Source organism: Adiantum capillus-veneris, chromosome 28 (genome assembly GCF_014529385.1).
Source record: "Adiantum capillus-veneris isolate H3 chromosome 28, ASM1452938v2, whole genome shotgun sequence".
In the NCBI taxonomy this organism is placed as follows: Eukaryota; Viridiplantae; Streptophyta; class Polypodiopsida; order Polypodiales; family Pteridaceae; genus Adiantum; species Adiantum capillus-veneris.
Window position 1 is genome coordinate 8,207,179 of NC_140958.1, and position 10,524 is coordinate 8,217,702.

Below are 10,524 nucleotides of genomic sequence, written 5' to 3' on the forward strand. Positions count from 1 at the left end.
AAAATCTGTAAGTTTTTTTAAAATTTGAAAAAATAATGCCCTTCTGTATATATATTTCTGTAAGTTTCAAGAACTTTAAATACCCTTCTGTTGAACTCACGTGATAGATTACATTTTTATTAGGTGACCCCCTTAGGGCCTCATTGGTCTTTGGATTCTTCTTTGCAGTCTGTTCGGTCCTTGCCATCTAGAAAGTGCGTTTGAGGGGCTTCTTAGAGCTTGTGGTGTTCGGTGAGGGAAGTAGTGCTATGTGTTTGTGAAGGGGGGGGGGGGGGGTACCTCTCTCAATAGGGTGGCCATATAAGGGTGGGTTCACATGGTGGAAAAGAGCCCCTAAAAGCACGAAAAATAATCTTTTGAATTTTCAAACCACATGAAATTGAAGAACTATTCAAACACACAGAGTGAAATGTCTACTTGTAAAATTGTGTAAACAATCAAACATTTGATCCAAAAACAGAGAGCATCCAGTTGTAATGGATTTTCCATTATCCTGAGGTTCTAAATACATCTACTACCTCCTGACCCAAACTTTTTCAACCCTAGTCCTTGATGCTCATCACACTGCATGTCGTGTTGGACCTTGTGAGGATCTCCAGCTTTCTGAGGAACGAACATGGGCCAGATGATGTGCTTCTTTTGCCAAGCACGATGACCTTGCATGTTCAATTGACACTTTGCATCCAAAGGTGGTGCGATAAAGCCAATTGAACATTTCCTAAAGATAACATGAGCGCACTAAACCCCCTCCATGTCTTGTATTCTTGAAGTAGACACCCCTGGCACGATAGTGTGACTTCTCCATACCTTGCGTGCTCCAAAGATCCAATGAACCATACATGTTTATAAAGTATGCACCATGGGCATAAAGGATGTGCTGCCCATCAAGCCACAACACATCGATGATCAAAACTAAAGCATAGTACAGACCAAGTCTGAATATCAAGCACTCACCATATAGCGTGTAATGTTCGATTCACCCCATGCAGCGACGACTGCCTTTGTGAACTCCATCAAATTTCGGAATTCTTGTTGTTGCTCACTGGTTGTGCTTACAAATTTCGGAATTCTTGTCGTTGCTCATTGGTTGTGCTTGCAAGTTGTAGTATCTTCATCATCTTGTCAAATATTGCCCAAACATGTTGTCGGCTAAGCACAAAAGTTGCATTGCTATCATTGTCCATTGTATACTTGCAGAGATCCTTCCACAACTCCCATCCACCTTTAGATGTTGATGTTTCGGTAGCAACACCCCTTTCCTTGAACCAAACCCTCTTTAAAAAATGCATTGCCTTTAGTCCACTCATGGACACTGGTTGGGCCACTTCCTGAGCGCTTGCATTGTTCTTCTGTGCAACAATAGAGGTGTTGGTCCCATGACAACCTATTGAATTTAAGAGCCCTTCCACTTTTGAGATAGCGTCAAGCGACCTCTCCGCAGGTTCATGGTAAAGGCATAATCAATATGAAGCTTTAATAAACGATCAAAGATGCGCATAAAAGCATGAAGTGTGAATTTTTTCTAAGAGGGAAGTTAATTATAGGGTTCCATTTACTGTCTTTTGTGGCACGATTGGGCTCCATCAACATAAGACATCGTAGAACCAAATGCTCCCACACACGTGTGAATTGTCATCTTCCTCTCTTTCATCGACCATTGCAATCTTGTGTGTATTTCCCTTATAGCCCTTAATGCAAAATGGACAAGGATATTGAGCTCCTGCCCCTTGTTTGCACCCTAGAATGCACTTGATTTTTCCCTAGCTAGCTGTGCCTTAATGACATCTGTTATCCACGGAGTGTGTTCAAAAATCCAAGCAAGCACTCCATGGGTCTCCTTGGGAACCTCAATAGCACCAAGCCACCAAATTTCTTCTCCAACTGCACATTGAAAGATGGTGCACAATCCTTGTTCATAGCTATACGTTTCGCATGAAATAATGCCTTGTTCATGAGAGTAATACTTATCCTTTCTAATCTTCATTTCTTCACAATCTGACACTCGTTTAGCTTGAGCACAAACACCAACTTTGAACCTAGCATTGCAATATGTCCAAAATAACATAAAAGAAAACCATAATTTGAAAAAAAAAATTGCATCATTGTAGCCTCACCATTAGGTGGTACACCATAAAAATGTATCATTGCCATTTGAAGCTTCCTCAAATCAACAAAAATATTATTTGACATTGAGTAAGGAAATCCTTTGTCCACCCTGTCTGCAACTACGCTTACATTGGCACGTTTCTCAACTCCTTTGGACCGCTTGATAAGGATGGATGAAGGCATTATCTCCTCTATGTGCAAATAGCCTCCTATTTGAAAGTACACGTCTTTGTTCGAGGCCTTCTTAGCAAGATTGACCTTAAGTGGTATAGGAAAAACATTTACAGTAATTTCTCTTTCCCTTAAAGCATACTTAAGGAGACCATATAAGGCAATGTATTCCTTCGTACTAATTCCAACTTCTTCACAAGTCTTCTGTACATCAACATCGCTCACACGATTTGAAAACTTTTGCATCACCTCCTTTGTGACATCATTGTTTAAATGTTCTGCATTTGGTGCTTGTAAAAGGGCTACAACATCCAATTTCTTGAGGCACAAACTTAACAAATGGATGCAATCCTCTTGGCTGTGGCCACCACACAGCTCTTGGATAAAATTCCTACAAGAATGAACAAAAACATTACCACAAAATTCCTACAAGAATGGAAAAAAACATTACCACAAAATTCCTACAAGAATGAAAAAAAACATTACCACAGAAGCATAGATTGGAGCGTAGCAAAATGTACCTTGTAGCTATAACCCTTCTTTTTCTAGCACCACCTTTGGGGGCTAAAATCTCTATGGCATTGAAGCTCCTCTTACGTTCCCTTGCACCTAAGGGCATCTTTTTAAGATGTAGGATCTTATCTTCAAGCTTTGCAATCTTACCATCCTTCTCTTCCACCTGTAGCTTAAGAGTTTCCTCTTCCTCCTCCGCATGAAAGATCCTTTCGCGCAATCCACTAGTGGTATGGGAAAGAAGTTGACATTGATGCAAAGACCATTGTGCGCTATCAGCTCCAATAGTCGACAATTTCTTGAAGTATCCAAGAAGACCTTGCTCCCCTCTACCTACATACTGTATGAATGAAGCAAGGCTATTGAATGTTGGATACACATTGATGGCTGGATAGTTAGGGTAGAGGCAACCATGCACCCAAAGGTCCACATTGGTGTGACCTGCACCACGGCGTTGTTGTGAAGTTTGTAAGTAATGACGCTTTGAGGGTGCGAAGTTCGTTGGCAACCGAACATGTAGAGAAATCATTTTTGAACTTGACAGTCTTGCTGTGGATGGGAGGTTTGTAATGCTACCTAGCTCCATGGAAAGGGGAATAAAGCTAGCCTCAAGCAAGAGTGGAGAGCTGTAGCAGAGGTATGGAGTGAAGAGGTGAGCTATGGAGTGAAGAGCTATGGGATGGAGAGCTACGGAGTGGAGAGTAGAGCTATGGAGTGGAGAGCTATGGGGGAGAGAGCTGCATCAAAGCTATGGAGTGTACCTACAACAAAGAGAGTAAAGGAGGAAGAGCGTGTCCTGAAAAGTAGGAGAGAGAAGAGAGAGGGAGAGGAGTGAGAGAGGGACGGAGGAAGAGTGTGTGTTGAAAAGTAGGAGACAGAAGAGAGAGAGAGAGAGAGAGGAGTGAGAGAGAGGGGAGTGATTTTGGAGGGAAATAAAAAAGGTGGAAAATTTCATATTTTGCAGGTCTAGCAGTGAGACTTTGAGAGAGAAAATTGATTTTTGGGTATACATATAGGTTGGGGAGAAGTTTTGAGTAAAAGTGAGGTTTTTTTATTTTTTCTTTGAAAAAAGTACTTTTTTTGGGCTGAGGCTATGGACGCCGTTGATGATGTGACAAAAGAAAGGGAGCAAGGATAGTTATTGTTATAAGGACCACCACTCTTTTGGGTAGAGAGAGAATGTACCTATCCTCCCTCCCTAGCCTCTATTTCAACCTACAAAAAGCCTATGAGAATACCCTCATTCAATGCCTTGTTTTCTAAACCACACACATTTTCAGCCTTAATCCCTTAAAATTAGGGATCCTTACAAGGCCCTTTTGGGGTTCATATTTTTCCTAATGGCAAAGCACTCACACCCGCTAGGAATCTATATACCAGCTAGTAGTAGTGGAGGTGACCATGATGTCTAGATGTGTCACAACTCTTTATATTTTATAATGTGTTCATTAGTGTTGATATAAGTTTTATACCTCCACCAAATGGTGGAGTTTGGAAAACCTTACCAGTTTGACGAGTCAAGGACATCCATTCATGAGCATGTGAAAGCCAAGGTTAAAGAGGTGGAGGTTGCGTAGATTGGACCAATGGGGGTTGGTAGTTAACTACAGTTAGGGATTTCTAGTTAACTAAAACACCTGTCCATGCAAAACGCCTCTTATATCATACATCTTATATCATCTTTTGAGAATCCAAAACCCCTTCAAATCAGTCCGTGGTGAACTAGATTTATTTGGGGGATTTTTAGATCCCAAGTTTTAAAGCAAGAATGTGGATGCAAATTTTCAGTTTGGTTTGATTGAGGAGAACCTCGTGAGATGCTGTCTAGTAGAGTAAAGGAAAATGGGGAAGGAGGGGAAAAATAAGGGATAATTGGCAATTGAGGAGATGAGCACGACAGGTGGCGGACGAGGTCATGAGCAAGCAAAAGCCAGCTGCCAGACGAAAGGTGGGGAGCCACAAGGGAGGCCACAGAGACATCGAATGACTCTCTCCTCTTTCCCCCCCTCTCTCTCTCTCTCTCTCTCTCTCTCTCTCTCTCTCTCTCTCTCTCTCTATAGAACAGGTAGGATTCTGCGCTTTTAAAGTTTTTTTGCACGCCACTAATAGCTTTATGATAATATTAAGAGAAGTCGTAATGCTACTCTTGTACTACTTTAAAAAAATAGCATCCTAATAGCTTTGTGATAATATGAAGAGAAGTCGCAACCTTGCATTTGTATTACTTTCAAAATAGCTTCCTAATGTTGCTCGCCACATCAAAGAGTTATGATGTGAGCTCAAGCTCCCTTGCAAGAGCTCATTGTCATGCCAAAATTGGCGACCTCGAGCATGCCCAATTGAGAAAGAGAAAAGCCCAGCTTCATGAGCTTCGTGTCAAGCCGATTTGTGCTACAAGATGTCGTGGACGAGCAAGAGCTACAACAACAATGGAAAGGTCCGATAGTTTCACCTACTACCTTTAGAGGAGGAGGTGGGGCGAATGAGGTATGCTTGGTGGGTGGGTGAGTGGGGTGGGGGGATCTGCGAAGAGGGAGATGACCACGAAGGAATCCACTCTAGTGTCATTTCCTTAAATTTGGAAGACACCAAATGGAATAGAATCATTGGAATTAATGGTTCCAAGCAGTGAATACTCTTGGGAGGAAGATTATATCATGTAGGATTCCTCTTGACAACGTGCTAATGTATGATGTGGGAACTAGGGACATATCCGCACATATTTTACAAAATTCATTACTGTTTTAGATTATACCTTTCTTTGACAAACATACCTTAGCAGCTCCTACTGCAACCCTACTTCGGCTACTTTTTTCTCTTTTTCTCATGATGTCTTGTACTTTCAATTGTCTCTACTATGCCATCACCTTGGTTCAGATCCCTCTTAGGCAAGAATCCCTAAGCCACTATCTCTACCCATTAGTAGTTTGATTAAAGGTAAAGCCATTGACCCACACAATTCAACATTTAAAAAAATATGCCCTTTTTGTTATTGTTAGATCCTTCCCCCATAGGCTTGTTAGTATGAAGGGCCCTTTATCTACGCATTGGCAGCAACAAATGAGCTTGCATGATGCACTAAAAACTACCACCTTCTACCCATCAAAAGGGCCTTTTGTAAATGTGGGGGGTTGTTGAAGCACCCCCCCCCCCCCCCCCCAACAAAAAAAAAAAGGCTACATTAGTTTTCCAGCTAATGCCGTTGCTCAAGAGTCTATGATGCACCTCCATCGTAGGTTGAGGGCCCTCCAAATCAGCATTTAGAGGGCTTATGGGGGAGCCCTCTTAACCGAAATCTCTTCAACAAGCATCAACACACCCAAAATATTTACTCCAAAGTGGTAAGTGACTAACAATTATCAATAGTTGCACATGCACAATGACTACTCTCGTCTCATGTCTTATAGAAACTCACTCTCTCTCTCTCTCTCTCTCTCTCTCTCTGTGTGTGTGTGTGTGTGTGTGTGTGTGTGTGTGTGTGTGTGTGTGTGTGTGTGTGTGAAGTGAAGATCTTGCTTGGTTTTTTTATTTTCTCGGGAAAACTCGCTCGATGAATGGTAACACTCACTAAAATGTATGCTAATTATGGGTTTGGGGGCCAAGAAACAAAGTTTGATGCCTACAGAGAAAGATTGAATGATGCTATCAAAATGCGGTTAAGTAGGCTAAAATTGTAGGCTTAACACGATCTCCATGCTTGTCTTTACGACTGGTTAATTGGAGTCTAAACGAGGGAGGTATGGGCAACATAAGTATTTCCAAGGTCTTGTTCTTTTGCTCTTGGATCCACCTTAGGATGTGTGTTGGGGAAGTTGAATCATGTCTAACAGGAGTCTAATTTCTAGTGCTTGGAAAGTGCTACAACTTGTGCTTTACAGTGCTCAAATCAGGCATTGACTGCTCAACATATGATCGGATCAGTTTTGTAAGCAGTTTTGGATATCCATGGGTAGAGAAAATTGATGGGGATGAAATTAAATTTGTGCTTGACACTAGGTTGGTTGATATCTAAGCCAAAGTGGATGCTTGACAATTCCTTAGTTGATATGTATACTGAGTATGGATCTCTTACGAAAGTACAAAGAATTCTTGAAGGGTTTACAAAGAATTCTTGAAGGGTTTCCATCCAGAATGTCTTTATTGGAAATCATTGATTGCAGTATATGCCCAACATGGATGAAGCAAGTTAGCCATGTGATGTTTAAACCGGATGTGAATGGAAGGTCTTTCTCCAAAATACTTTCATCTATGGTTGCATCTTGAAGGTGAGTGACCTCACAATGCATCATTATGGGCGAGAGAATTCACGGTGTGATTGTTGCTAGTTAGGGTTGTTGGAGTAAAATGCCATGTTTGGTAATTTTTGATTAAGTTAGCAAGTCGGAAGCTATCAAAGAACCATGTCATGCTAGGCAGTTCTTTGGATAAAATGTAAACCAAGGGTAGTGTACTTTGAGGGATAAAATGTAAACCAAGGGTAGTGTACTTTGAGGGGTTGTCGCCCACTATAAGTGGCTGCCCATAACCTTGGCCACCCAAAAAACTCAATGGCCGCCCCCTAGGGTTAATTAAAGAGGAGGTAATGTGAACCAAACAAGGAAAACAATGAAGCCATGGATGTAGGCAGAGAGGGAAAGGAGAAGAGGGATTTGACTTTGAAGCAGAGAGCGACTCCGATCACGATTGGCTTTGATGTTGAAGCAAGAAAGAAAGAGAAGCCTAGGGTGCTCCCATTTGACATCATCAGTGCCAGATTCCATGCAAGGTGCTCTTCGACTTTCCATGTCATCAAAAGGGTGCTTCTATGCCAACCACCAACTCTAGAGCTAGTGGTAGGAGAGGGTGGGGGGGTATTTTTAATTATTAAATTTAGAAATTGGACTTAGCATGCAAAACTGGGTAGGGGAAGATTATAAAAAGGGAAAAGCTCATTTTTTTGGGATGATCTCGAATCTTATGAAACAAAATCTACATCCATAGATTTCCAAAGCTCTTGAATTCTCTCCCTCACGCTAGAGTTAACATAGAGATTCAAAGATCTCTATCTCTCTCACGCTCGTTCTCAAGCTACCATACACTCATGAATCCTTAAACTATCAAATATATCTATCTCTGGCCGTCATACTTATGCACTGATATATATCTTTGTTGGACGGAAAACGCGTAGGATGAAAGAGCTGAATTTTGAAAGTGTCCAAAACTAAAATTTATGAGTACCTATGCATAGCTTATGTCGCCACGATTCTATAGACTACTAGCACGCAAAAAACAGACATCGTTTGATACACTTACGGCCACAAATAGCTCGTAGATGCGTCGGCGTGTGCGCTTCGTCTCGCGTGGAATGCTTGGCATCGTCGAGTAGCTCACCTCGAGCCTACAACAATGGTGCAATCGGATCTCCAATGTGTTGAGCGAACCGGGCGTAGCGAGAGGATGAAGCTCACGCTCACTCTCTTTCTCTCTCACACACAGTAGACGGCAACGCTAAGTTTTGATTATGATTAAAGTCTTTTTACAAAATGACCTAGGTACCTTAAATACCTAGGTGACTGGGGTAGATAGAATATCTACTAGCCCCTTTGAATCGATGGCCTTGTTGGGAGACAGTCTCTGTGATGGGACTGCAACCACATCTGACTTGGTCTCGTACTCTCCCATGTAGGACGGTAGTGTTCTTAGCAAATGGGGTTGACTATCCATAGATTGTACAGATCTTTTGTCGCCCAAATACGATTGCACGTCTAGAAACACTCCTCGTTCATCACCAGTCTTGTCTACTCGTCTTCTTAGGTCATCGGCTTCATTGGCCTCTCTGACTTGTTTCCACAATTCGTAAAGACCATCTATCTCTTTACAATCCTCAGGTATAGCTTGGTGAAATCCCTCGGAAGAGTTATCCGTGGTATTCAGTGCTATCCTTGGTTCTAATGCTGGGTCTTTGAGGTTTGGTCTGTGCTCATGACTAGAAACTGGCTCTTTTAGTTCCTGGTTTGGTGGGATTACGTGTGTAGGCAGGACACGGATCATGTCCTCAGGTTTTGCAAGTGGTGGTTCTAGTAAAGCTTGGGCTGTTTGAATCATTTACTTGCACAATTCAAACCTTCGCTTTTCTAGTTCCGTATAGGGATATGTCATCCACCTGTGTTCTTGGGTTTGGTTGTTTTTGAGCCTCGCATCATAGGCTTTCAAGAGGGCATCTAATGTCTCATTAACCTTCTCTCCCAACACAGATCCTCCTGAACTAGCACTTCTCGGTTTCTCATCCGTGGATGGTTCTTCTAGAGGTTTAACCATCTGTGTAAGAGAAGGTGCCTCCTTTTCCTCATGTTGTTTTATCTTCTCCTCAGCTTCGGTAAGCTTCTCAGCTAGGGATTTTTGCCCCGTTCCCTGTGTGCTTTCATCCTAGTCTTTCTAGATTTCCAACTATTTCGTTTGCTCTTGGTTTTCTGATTAGGTGCGTCTGTCTTTGGTCCATCATCTGTCTTTGAACTCGTGTCACTTTTCGTGTTCTTTGTCTCTGGATTCTCATCAGATTTCTTTTGAGCTTGTGCTCTCGTAACCACTTGAACTGGTACGACATTTTCATTTTCTGAGCTACTAGGTAGCTGAACAATCCCTGATACATTTGTCATGATTTTACTGATTTGGTTTGCTTTTTTCGGGCAATCGGGGATCAAGTGAGTGATGCCACACTCAAGACAATAGGCATTTACTTCAGTGATCTCCGTATGAGGACATTGTTTGACCAAGTGGTTGTCACGGCTTTTGAGACAATCTGTCTCTCGTTGAGGAGATTATTTTAGCATTTCCTCTTGGCTATAAGCAAGCTTTGACGTAGATAAGCCGCTATTTGCAATGAATTGTAATGTCCTTTCGTCCATTTCATACCTTCTTTCTCTCGATTGAAACCCAGGAGGTGGAGGTTGTACCGGCCTCACCACTCCATGTGTTTCTCTCACATTTTGTTGCTCTGAAGGGTAGTACTCACTTTGGTTGCTATACCACATTGTAGCTGGTACTGGAGTTGGTTTATTGATGCTTCCATCATTGGCATGTATCTCATGTCTACCTGCATTCTAGCACCTGGCAGCGGAGGTTGTTGTCCTAAGACATGCTGTGGCCTTAAAACTCCTATTGGTCCTGGCGCATTCCCCGTAATGTATCTAGGTGGAGTAGGTGCTTCTGGAACAGGTTGTACATACCTCTCCCTAGCATTTTCCATTCTATAATAGCACTCTTCCCCCGTATGGTTCGTCCATTTTCTCTCAATTTCACACCACTTCGGCTCTCCCGAATCAGACCTTACAAGAGGAATCAACCTCTTAACCAAGTCGTCGATAAGCTTTTCTTGATCAATAGGTGCCGTTGGATTGGCAATGGACTCACTTATCTCTGAAACACTGTGATGGGAGGATGTGTCATCTCCTTGACTCTTTAAGTCCTTTTCTTTGTATGCCTCACAGTTATCCACTTGATAAAGAGCTTCTTTGATCAACTCGTTTAGCGTCATCCTCCTTATCATATGCAGGTCCTTCTGAAGGCCCGCATGTCTCATTCCCTAGATAAAGATCCTTTGTGGGAGGATATTCCTCTATCGTCGGGATCTCTAAGCTTGTGTAAGCTGCGTTTGGAAGATCCTTTGTGGGAGGATATTCCTCTATCGTCGGGATCTCCAAGCTTGTGTAAGCTGCGTTTGAATCTAGGGTAGACATGATTTCTAGGCTTAAGAGC